Below are 12,034 nucleotides of genomic sequence, written 5' to 3'. Positions count from 1 at the left end.
ATCACCACACACACCACCCACAGTCCCTCATCACCACACACACCAAAAACGGTCCCTCATCACCACACACACCACCCACGGTCCCTCACCACCACACACACCACACACAATTCTTCACCATCACTAATGCACCACACCCTCAACACCCTCCGCATGCAACTCATTCTCGACGTACAATAGGAAGTATTTAAGCACTGATGGGCAATACAAAATAATATAATCGATGGAGTAATAACAATGTGTGGCAATCAAAGGAGGCGCCGCGTTTTTATTGATGAGGCTGACCTTGAATACATTAATTTCATATGCAGTGACCTATGACCTCAGTCGGCAGGATCTAAGGTTACGGTGAGGCGATTATGAAGCTGCTTGATCATGCTATCCTTTCCTGACCAATGGATGATTCTGATGTATTGCTGCCTGTGCATAACCTGTTAATTTATGTACACTATCTATCTATGTACATTATCTATCTATGTGCACTATCTGTCTGTGTACACTATCTGTCTATGTACACTATCTGATCAATGGCCACTAATTTACTGCTGCCTGTACATCATCTGTCAATTTGTCTATGCAATGACACTCTTTTCTGTCAGGGGTGGCTCAAACAAAAGGGGCCTCCAAGCATTTCTGTCCCTCCTCAGCAACGACCACCTTTCCCCCGAGACACCCCACCCCTTCTCGTCAAAACTCTTACCTACACGAAGCCCAAATTTTTCACAGATAAATAAAATGATCGAGCCATTTTTTTCTTCTTCATGCATAATATTCGAGTTGGTCACGCAAGGGTCTGAACACAGCAGATTACATATTGTGTTAATGGTGATACTGTGCTCTGTAGATTGAACACATCCTACCGTAGTAATATCTTTAGGTTCACACAAGTACTGATAATTATTTACTGTGCTTTACTGTAAACAATCTTCCCTACAGACTGCACTCACATACCCTCAATTTTAAGTGCTGATGCTGCCATTCGCCTCTTCAGCTCCATGACAATTTATTTTATATTATTTTTGCTACTATCACACGGTTTTATTTCACTCAGGAAGAATCTTAACTCTATCCTTTTTACCTTAACCTGGCTCAGATTTTCGTCATTTTGCAGCTTATTTCATGTAGCTGAGTGGCAGAGACAATCCTACAGCTCTACATCTTTTCCATAGCACCTCTTCGTGACTAGCATCCTACTGTAGTGCTAATCTATTGCTACTACTCAGCATTCAAGGTGGAGAGATGGCAATTTTATCCCAAGTTGGAGTAAAAAAGATATAGTGGATTTTTTTTTAAGGCTCTAACCCGCCCAGTTGAAAAGTCTCCTCTAAGCTAAATAAAGTCGTCAAGAGATAGCAAAAATAAAGCAAAAAATGTAATCATAGCAGCGTTAATGATCTACACAGGCTCTCCTAGGCCTCCCACACCCGTCTCTTATAGCACTGTTAAAAACCTAAATTGATATTCATGCACGAATTTACGATCAATATTTCTCGTAAGTCAGATTTCTTTATGTAGGAAGGTCAGAGAAAATGTCGACTGTTCTACCTTTGTTTATCTATCTATCTATCTATTGCCAGACGCCTCAATCCCGTTTGGGGTGGCCACAAACAAATCGCCTCCAAGTCGCCTTTGTCACGAGAACATTATTATGGTTACGATATTTTTGTTGTTGTTGCACGAAAGGACAAGGAGAGAGATCAAACCCTTGCCATGTTACCTATTCGTCCTGCAAAATATAAGTTACGACGGGAAATTTATCGTACATATGTTCGAGAATCTTCGGTTGTTGCTCCTCAGTACCTGCGCTGCGCCTGCCCCACTACGCACCCCAGCAGCGCCCAGCTTCATCGCTCTGCCTCGCCACGCTCCCATCTGGCATTATCGTGTCATCGTTTGGCAGAAGCCGTGTTTTCCTGATACACCTGACACCTCGGCTTCTTTACACTGTCAGGTGGGCATCAGGCAGAGTGATGGTAGTCGTGCGTAACATCACATGCATATGAGTAGTTCTATTCCTACTTACTGTACACGCACCGTCACAATAGGCACCCGTGTCACAGGCTCTCGTAAACACAGCTGATGCACCCGTCTTTGTAACCTGCAGTTTTTTTTGTTTTTTGTTAAGCAACACTGCCTCTCCCTTGACGCCCTCATCAGTCTAAAAATAAGTCACTCGAAACCAGTTGCCGGAACAAAAACTGCATCCATTAATCTCTTGCCTTCATATCAGGCTACCATGTCGTCTGTAAATTGTTCCTTAAAAAAGAGCCAGACTTCTTGTAAACCATTACAGATTTGTAGATACCCATGAACTGCTAATGTATTCACTTAGGAACATACAGTATATATAATGAATTTAATCTGGCTGACGAACAAACACGCACTTTAATTCATTGCTGTAATATCACATCGTTAATTCAAGCTTTGGATAGCATACGCTCAAGTATCTTCTCTTGAAGGCGAATGACTGTGGTTTTTACTAATACGGCATTCAGGACATTCATATACGAAATACACTACCCCTTAAGAAGCACAGTATTTCCATTAGGGTTAACGTACACAGCAAAAACGCTCCCAAAAAAACATAAAACGCCTGCTTCAGATACTTTTTGGAGCGGTTGTCCATCATATCGACTCTTTTCGCAATTGATCGCTTCACATCATGCCTGTGGAGATTTGTCAGTCCAGGTCTTTTACGTCCAGGTCCATCAAATCTAGTTCGGTCTAGAAAATTCGCTTATGGGGATGCTCTTGTAGGGACGTAGGATATATTAAATGAGCCGCATCGTTACAATCAGTTAAGCGATACGACAACTCAGGTTTTTCAGAGCCAGGTAGAGTGGGCGGGATTGAGGTGGATGGTGAGGTACGATATGAGAAGTACAGGTATACCCGATGAAGACAGGTGTAGTAAAGTCGTCCGTGGTTGCGGCAGTTTATTTTTCTACTTACATTTAGTTGTTTTAGCGGCTGGAATAACAAAAGTGGCGCTTGTACAGTCAGCACCAGAAGTCGTCATATCTCCCCTCACGCCGCACACCCCAACAGCTCCTCCTCACCCCATACACACCACCAGCTCCCCTCGACCCCAGAAGTCCTGTCACATCTGCTCCCCTCACCCCGCACACCCCAGTAGCTCCTCCTCACCCCACACACCCCACCAGCTCCCCTTCCCTCACCCAGCCACTAGATCTCCTTCACTCCGTCAGTCCCATCAACCCCGCCTATCCCACCAACCTTCAGCTTCTCACCATCCCCACTCACCCCAGCGGACCCCAGAGCCCTGCCAACACCACTCACCCCCACCCCCACTCGGCCATACAGTAGTCCACCCACTCACATGACTCGGATAATCTCTCCTACTCATCTTGCCAGCTGTATCGACATGTTGCATCGGAAAAACGTGTACTCCTAATAGTCTTTGAGTTAGGACAGGATATGGATAAATACTGAGTGAAGATCAATATCCCACGTCCGAATTTTCAGTTTATCATCGTACAAAAACGTAAAGTCAATGTGTATCAAGCAGTGTTCACCTTAGTTCACAGTCATCACGTCCGCAGCTTGCCACTAAAACTACTGTCACCTTAAATACATACACAGGGACGTCCTGCAGGTTTGGCTACCGCGGCAGACCTGTGCATATGTAATTATCTCTGAAACACCTTGCATAGCGTCCACAGGTGAAGTCACTGCTATATCACACACCTGTATCTCAATTCTGTAGTACTGGGAAGAAGGTTTGGAAGAATTTCTCACCAGTAATGGCACTTCCTTGGACACGTATCAATAAACAGTCCACATTATTCTGCATACATTTAAGACAGCTTCGACGGCCTTCCTATCTAAACAGCCACTGAGTGTTAAAAGAGGGAGCCCTTCATTAGACAGTAGCTAAGGGGAGGGGGAAGGAGGCTGTATCGCTTGATCTGTTGTTACCTTCTCATATTTGTTCATCAGGTCTTCATTCTTTCATCCTTTACTTTACATTTTGTCTTGACCTTGGTGAGAGAGAGAGAGAGAGAGAGAGAGAGAGAGACCTCGCTTAGGTATATCATTCGACCCCGCCCTTTGAAGTGTGTGTGTGTGTGTGTGTGTGTGTGTGTGTGTGTGTGTGTGTGTGTGTGTGTGTGTGTGTGTGTGTGTGTGTGTGTGGCCATTCTAGGAGTTTTTCACATACCAGATGCAATTATTAACGCCGTACTGGATTAGACATAATATTAAAATCAGCCATGTTATTTGACACCCATTACAATTACATCACCTTCATGGAGTCAAAATCATTATGCCTCTTTCAATATTGCCTAAACATTATAATTTTTTCTTCTTCACGAGCGATTGCAAAGTCAAAGTGGTAATATTTGATGGTAACATATTGACCAAGATATTACACATCTGATATTGCCCGCTCTCCAAATACACCTCCACCTCCTCCACCTCTTCCTCCATCTCCTCCTGCTCCTCCTCCTCCTCACTCACCTTTACCCACTACACACCGGATATCTGTCACTTCCTTACCTCACTTCCTTTCCTTTTTAAACATCCTTCCATCACCTTTTAAGAACAAAAATAAAAGAAAATAACGCACGTCTGTCAACTACACTTGTTCTTCGACTCCAAGGTTTTCCAACAGGTGTATAAATTAGTCTGGTTCTGTCTTAATTAAATACCTGTGTGTGTCCAAACCAATAAAACTCACAGACACTAAATATTCCTTATCTCAGTGGCTTTCAGGATTTCTTTCCCCTGATAAGCAAAATTGCGTGGTGTTAGACTGAGAGATACATTTGCGTCTCCAGCAGCGAAAGAGTAAATAATGCACCTAAACGTAGCGACCTCAATCGAACCAGGGTCACGGGCTTGTCTTTACGTCACCTGGGCCCACTCTGAACAAGCAACCAATAGATCAACCTGGAAAGAATAACTGAAGGAGGCATAGTTCTGCAGTATATTAAAACACACACACACACACACACATACACACACACACAAGAAAGACTGGGAAACTCGTAAATCAGGAAGTGTGAGGAGACAGATGAAGGAGAGGAAATAAATGACAGCGCGAGATGAAGAAGTCAGGGAGCAAATGTACCCAATAAAAAAATCCTGGAACGAGAGAGAGAGAGAGAGAGAGAGAGAGAGAGAGAGAGAGAGAGAGAGAGAGAGAGAGAGAGAGAGAGAGAGAGAGAGAGAGGCTTGGAAACAACAGTGAAATTCAAGTCAACGAAAGAGTACGATAATAAACACAGACACGAAAACAGGGTCCAGGCGAGGCGAAACAGAATTACGAAGGGATGAGAGAACTGAAAACAGGACAAGAATGGGAGTGGGATTATGGGAAATGATGATGTTTAATATTTTGGTAGCAAATCTAGAAATAAAATCAAGTGCTTCTTTCTTCAGGCTAACTGTACACGAGATAATATCAAGGCACTGAATGAAGTACAGATGATACAGTAATATTCTGAGTAATATCCTTGGGGGAATTAGGAGGAACGAGTGAAGAAGGTTGTAAGTGGGTGGTGAGCGTGATCCCAAAATGATGAAAGAAGGGAAAATATTATGTGGAAATGTGTGTGTGTGTGTGTGTGTGTGTGTGTGTGTGTGTGTGTGTGTGTGTGTGTGTGTGTGTGTGTGTGTGTGTGTGTGTGTGTGTGAATAAAATAACTCAAGCTGTTTTCATCCGATTTTAGCCAAATTTAGCAGAGGTTTAGAGGGATAGCCGAGGAGTTGACCTATCGATTTTGGCAATAATAGGTCAAGGTGAAGGTCAGAGGGCTGGGTCAATTTTCACCTTGCAGGTCAACTTCAGTTTTTATCCGATTTGGACCAAAGTAGGTGGAAGGCGAAAAAAAGGCGGATCGATTTTTAGAACAGTATAAGGTCGCTGCTCTTCTTAACTATTTGCTTGCATCCCTCCTCCATTACGGCGGGCACGCAGCACCCGTCTAGCAGCAAACTCTCACCCGTTTTCTGGTCCAGCTCTCTAATGCAAGAGTTAAAGGATATTAAGTCATTATGCAACACGTCAGCTCCGGAATTTGCATCCTTAGTCTGTATTTCCTTCTTCCTACGACCTCCAGTCTTTTAAATGTAGTGTGTCCGGGAATCTCACAATGAAGAGATCTTAAATTCCGCTCTTTTTCATTTTCTCTTGGAGGGAACAACTTCAGACTTCTGGCCTTTGGTTCCTTCTTCTTTGCAAACGATAAATTATTTTCTTTCTCACATCAAGACATAAAAGCAAACTACCTCCACCAAGAGTGAGTAGTACCGAGTAAACGCAGAGTATGCACAAGTAACACAAAGTTTACGATTACCTACCCTGACGCACACCCCGACCCTCTACTGCAGTAAGATGGAGTATGCTGAATAAATCAAACTTATGTTGACTTTTGACCCACTTGGTGAAGCAGAGTCTCTTAGGCCAGACATTCTTCATGATACACGCCTGTCAGTATATCACAAAAGGCATTCTGTGTTATTGTACTAAACAGCTTTGCCTGGAATGAAAGATGGAGGCCACAGCCTTGGGTTACGTGTCTGGTAGCATGTTTGAAAATCCCATCCTTTCTGAGACAAATTATTAATGTCTTGAAGCCTCCTTAATCAATACGATGGTCTTCAAGTCAGTAATCAACATCAATATAATAGTCAGTAAAATAACACAGTAACACACTTTAATAGAACACTCGTTGGGAATAAGTGCAGAGTGGAATTTTGCTACGCCCTTACCTCCCCTTCCTGCAGCATGGCAACATAACAACGCACTCTACAGTAAATTAACGCCTGCAGGGATGAAAGGCAAAGTCAGTTATTTCGGCACAGTTAACATCTAAAAAACAAATCTATATAGAATGAACAAATTATAGACGAAGGACAGACACAAACAAAAGAAAAATGATGAGTGAGAAAATTACAGAAGGATGACGAACAGATGAGAGAGAGAGAGAGAGAGAGAGAGAGAGAGAGAGAGAGAGAGAGAGAGAGAGAGAGAGAGAGAGAGAGAGAGAGAGAGAGAAATTACAGACGGAGGATGATAAGACGCAAAAAGAGGAAAAAAAAAGATATTACAAAAAAGAAAACGATAGTCTGAGGCCTCACTAAAGTATTTTTCCTGCGACACAGCCAAGGTCAGAGCGAGTGGAGCAGTATGCCAAACCAGGACTGCCGAGATGCCTGCTAGACCCATACCATCGGGGGCCGTGATGGGGGAGGCGAACAGGCCAGAGGTAAACAGACATTTTAATCCCTCTCTCTCTCTCTCTCTCACTTTTCATTTTGGTGCTATTTTCCTTAACTTCTTCACCTGATCGCTTTAATCTTGCCACATTTTGTTCCTTACGCAAATACCCTCAGACGCCTTTTTCACGATGTGGACGTGGATCTTTCAAAGGCCTTTATGGAGTCAAATCTCAGGCCATTTGACACGAGTTTGGGGATCACATGGCCTTTTATTTTCATTCATAATCATGGCAATTCGCACGGAAGGATGTCAGTGTGATATAGCAGTGTGGAGACCATCTTGCACTCCCCTGGGAATATTGATAATCTAAAATTCTTCTTACCTCCTGATGCTTTTCTTGGAGTTGGAAAGTCCTGTCGAAGGGAAAAGGTTAATGAAGCATGTACCTAATCCCTTCATATGCAAAAGTTCCTCCTAAGGTGAATAATACTTTAGGAATTGCAAATAATTTACAGAAAATACACCATCGGGTTCTAGGGATTAAACGCACCATGTTCATGTTACGGTTCCCAGCCTGGGTGGTGAAAGGGAGGCTTTTTGCTACATAATGAGGAGTTGGGAGAGCCCGCTTGCTGGTTGTACGGGAAAGCTGTGTAAAGCCGTTCTCATTAGTGATCTGGAATGTGTTTGGAAATATCACAACTTCAGCCATGCAACTTTGACTGTACATTGGTGGAAACTGGTAAATCAGGAATGGGATATGAACAGACAGGTGTGTGTGTGTGTGTGTGTGTGTGTGTGTGTGTGTGTGTGTGTGTGTGTGTGTGTGTGTGTGTGTGTGTGTGTGTGTGTGTGTGTGTGTTCTGTGGGCATAACAGCTAAATGGAATGTGGAAAAAAGTGGAGTACAGCGAGGACCTAACGTACTGGGGTTCCTCGTTGTGGTGGGAGCGTTGCTATTCCACGCTCCCTGAGGTCTGCATAGTTTATTTCTCTTATCTTTGTCAGTTGTGATGAATGCTGACAATGATGCGTCTGAGCCACAAGGGGAGAGCCAGCCACACACCCCGCTCCCTCGCCCCACCTCGCTCCCTCACTCGACCCCTCCGCCTGCCTGTTATTTCAATCCCCCTACCAGTAATTAATGTTAACAATTTGCTTCCTCTTCATGCATCCGGTGTGCTTGTTAACTGCTCCGTGTGTCTATGTTGCCTTTTGTAGCAGCGCGCAACATACACAGCATTTGTACTAGATAAATTTATCATAGTGATTTCCCTCTACACAGGACGTCAAAAAGCTCTCTGTGCAGTAGGAGAGGGGAGATGTGGCAGTGTGTGGTGTGGCTGTGTGTGGTGTGGTAGTGTTTGATCTAGTAGTGTTTGATGTGGTGGTCTGGTGCGATAATGTGTGTGGTGTGTGGTATGGTAGTGTGTGTGGTGTGGCAGTGAGGAGAAAGGCAGTGTGTGCTGTGGTAGTGTTTGGTGTGGTGGTTTGGTGCGATAATGTGTGTGGTGTGTGGTATGGCAGTGTGCATTGTGGTAGTGTTTGATGTGGTGGTCTGGTGCGATAATGTGTGTGGTGTGTGGTACGGTGGTGTGTGGTGTGCCCGTGTGTGGTGGGGTAGTCTGGTGCGACAATATGTGTGGTGTGGAAGCGATATTTATGAATGCAAGGGCAGACTGTCTAACTTGTAGCGGTGTGTTGTGTGGCAATGTGTGGCGTGGCGAGAGAGGTATGAATGTGAGGTGTGATAGTGTGCTAGGTGGCAGTGTGAGATATGGTGTGTGTGTGTGTGTGTGTGTGTGTGTGTGTGTGTGTGTGTGTGTGTGTGTGAGAGAGAGAGAGAGAGAGAGAGAGAGAGAGAGAGAGAGAGAACGAAGACAGACAGACAGACAAACAGAAACAGGTACAGTATGTCCAAGGTAAGCTAGTGTGTGTAGCAATGATTAGTGTGTATGGTAGTGTGAAGAATGAATAAGAAATGTGGCAGAGTGAGATGTAAATATGAAATGTGACCTTGAAATGTGGCAGTATGTGTGTGTGGTGTGGAAGTGTGTAATGTGTAGGAGCTGTGACCGAGAGAAGTGTGACAGTATGAGATGTGGTAGTGGGAGGTATGAACGCGTGATGTGTGGTAGTGTGAGTGGTATTGCGCCTACTGTAGGTATGAGTTGAGAGGTTTGGTATTGAGTAGTGTGACTTAGTGTGATACGTGATGTGGCATTGTTAAGTCAAAGGGAAGTATTGCATCAAAATATGTGCAACATGTGGTGATAAAAAGTCACACACACACACACACACACACACACACACACACACACACACACACACACACACACACATTACCTGTCCTACCCTCTTCCTCCTTACGCAAATTAGCCAATAAATGAGTCAAAATCTCACCCTAGACAAGAGTTAATTTACCTGAAATGAAAGAGTGTTACCAGCGCAGCAATCCTTACACTATGCTATTACCCATTGCGCTAATACACCTTTATCCACCAGCTTGCAACACTGTCATTAGTAAGATTGCATGGTTGTAAAATAGCTGAATGGCTTGGATTGTGTGTGTGAGAGAGAGAGAGAGAGAGAGAGAGAGAGAGAGAGTCAGACTACCTACACCTATCAATTAATCCAGGCTCTCTAAAACGGTCTCTCTCTCTCTCTCTCTCTTTCTGTCTTTCTATTGCCTGACGCTTCATCCTGTTAGGGGTGGACTCAACAAGGGAGCTACAAGGCTTTCTTTCCTCACTTAGCCTTGGGTATTTCGTGTGTGTGTGTGTGTGTGTGTGTGTGTGTGTGTGTGTGTGTGTGTGTGTACCCATACCTGTATATACACTCACACATACGTACATAACAGTTACAAAAGCATTCTTTACCAATATCGCACGTTCTTTGGCCATTTTCTTCCGAGTAATAAAACCTGCCCTTTACTTAGTAGTGCCAAGAATTTCATAACATTCCTTCGGCCCCGAGGCAAAAGTTAAAGAGATGTAGCCTAAGATCTTAACAATCAAATGAGCTTCTGTTCTGAGTCATGTGTTCGTCTGGAGTGTAAACAACTTGGGTATTTAACAGTGCTCTACTATCGCCTACAAGTACCCGCCAGTGCTGTATCGTGCATTCCATATTTCCCGTACCTTCTTCAGATTCAGCGAGTCTCCTTCCGTTGCATACTTTTCCACTGCGTGCTTGAAATTGCCGCGACATTAAAAAGTATATCATGTACCTCCTACCATCGCCTCTGCCTGCAGGGGAATGTCGGTGAACTTTAGCTGAAGATAGTGCTTCCCTCCCCACCCGGAATTTGGGAGACCATTTCACAAGGGAACGGAATGTGTGGCCGGGAGGAACGGGCAGGGAAATAGGGAGAGAAATATGAAGGGAAGGAAAATAGGGAGAGAAACAGGAAGGGAAGGGAAATAGGGAGAGAAACAGGAAGGGAAGGGAAATAGGGACACAAATAGGAAGGGAAGGGAAATAGGGACAGAAATAGGAAGGGAAGGGAAATAGGGACAGCAACAGGAGGGAAAAGAAAGCTGCTGAACTGTGTGTGCATAACTTGACGCAAAAACAGACATAGGAATTTTGAAGTAGCTAATATCACCGTGCGTGCGTGACAAATAACCTCAAATTTTACCTGCTGTTTTCATTTACGGAAAATATAGCAGTGTGTTGTGGATCTAAACAGCTTAAGCCATGAAATATTTGTTGGCTATGAGTATTCCTTCAAAACTTCTATATTAATTCCTTTCGAATATAAATTAGCTTCTCGTATTAATCATCTTCGTAACATTTTTTTAGCTGCCCGTATTTCAAACATTGCAGAATAAACGTGTCACTCACGTACTTGGAAAATTATAGTATAAGTTACGAGTATGACCAGACACCACACAGCTGGTCAGTATGTAATGCATGCACACGGGGTTGGAAGGTGCAACGGGGCAGTGTGGGGGGTGGAGAGGAAGAGAAGTGAGTGTGCAGGGGGGCTGTGAAGGGGTGGGGAGGCAATGGGTTGGAGAGGCAGAGGGGTGAGTGTGCAGTGGGGGAAGAGCAGGGGTGGGGAGGCAGAAGGGTGGAGGGGCAGAGAAGTGAGTGTGCAGGGGGGGGGGCTGTGTGGGGGTGGGGAGGCAGAGGGGTGTGTGTGCAGAGGAGCATAGCAAGGCGAGGGGAGGCACCTGATATGATTGGCCCACTCATCTCCGTGCAGGGGTAAGCGGATGTGGAGATGATATATGTCCCGGAAGGCAGGGACGTGTGGCTCGCTGTGGGAAAGATTCTGGATGTCGGGAGCTGTTCGTTTGCACACCGTCTTCTACACTCCTTCCATTTCAACCTGACCTAAAACTGCCCTCACTTCACCTTGAGTGCTGAGATGTAACAGGGTCAGAATACTGTACTAGTGGCGAAGAAGCGCCGTGGAAAGGGTGCTGAGCCGTTGTGTTGCCTTATCCTGCCACTCAGCAATACAACGAAAATCGCCACCAAGTTAAACTGAACGAGAAACAAGGAAGTAATGTAATATTGTATGGGAGGAATTCTAGACACACTTTCTAGCGATCTATCTTTTTATTTATATCCCACAGATTTATTTCCCTTGTACATTATTTACATCTTAGTGTTTCTTAGTTTTTTATCAAACGTGAGAATGTCTATGTGTCTTTCGATTTGGTCAGAGAATTACACTGCTTATTTCTCGTGTGATATTTTTTTTTTGTCTTGCTGATAACGAGAGAGAGAGAGAGAGAGAGAGAGAGAGAGAGAGAGAGAGTCTACACCGTGAATAAGTACTAATATTTGCAGGGAAAGATAAGGTAAGGAACCCTGAAAACAGTATATAATTAACGTT

This window comes from Coenobita brevimanus, chromosome 61 (assembly GCF_032717465.1).
Source record: "Coenobita brevimanus isolate Jiangsu-jjx chromosome 61, ASM3271746v2, whole genome shotgun sequence".
NCBI classification, from domain to species: Eukaryota; Metazoa; Arthropoda; class Malacostraca; order Decapoda; family Coenobitidae; genus Coenobita; species Coenobita brevimanus.
The sequence above is the reverse complement of the archived record's forward strand: the minus strand, read 5'-3'. Positions refer to the sequence as shown.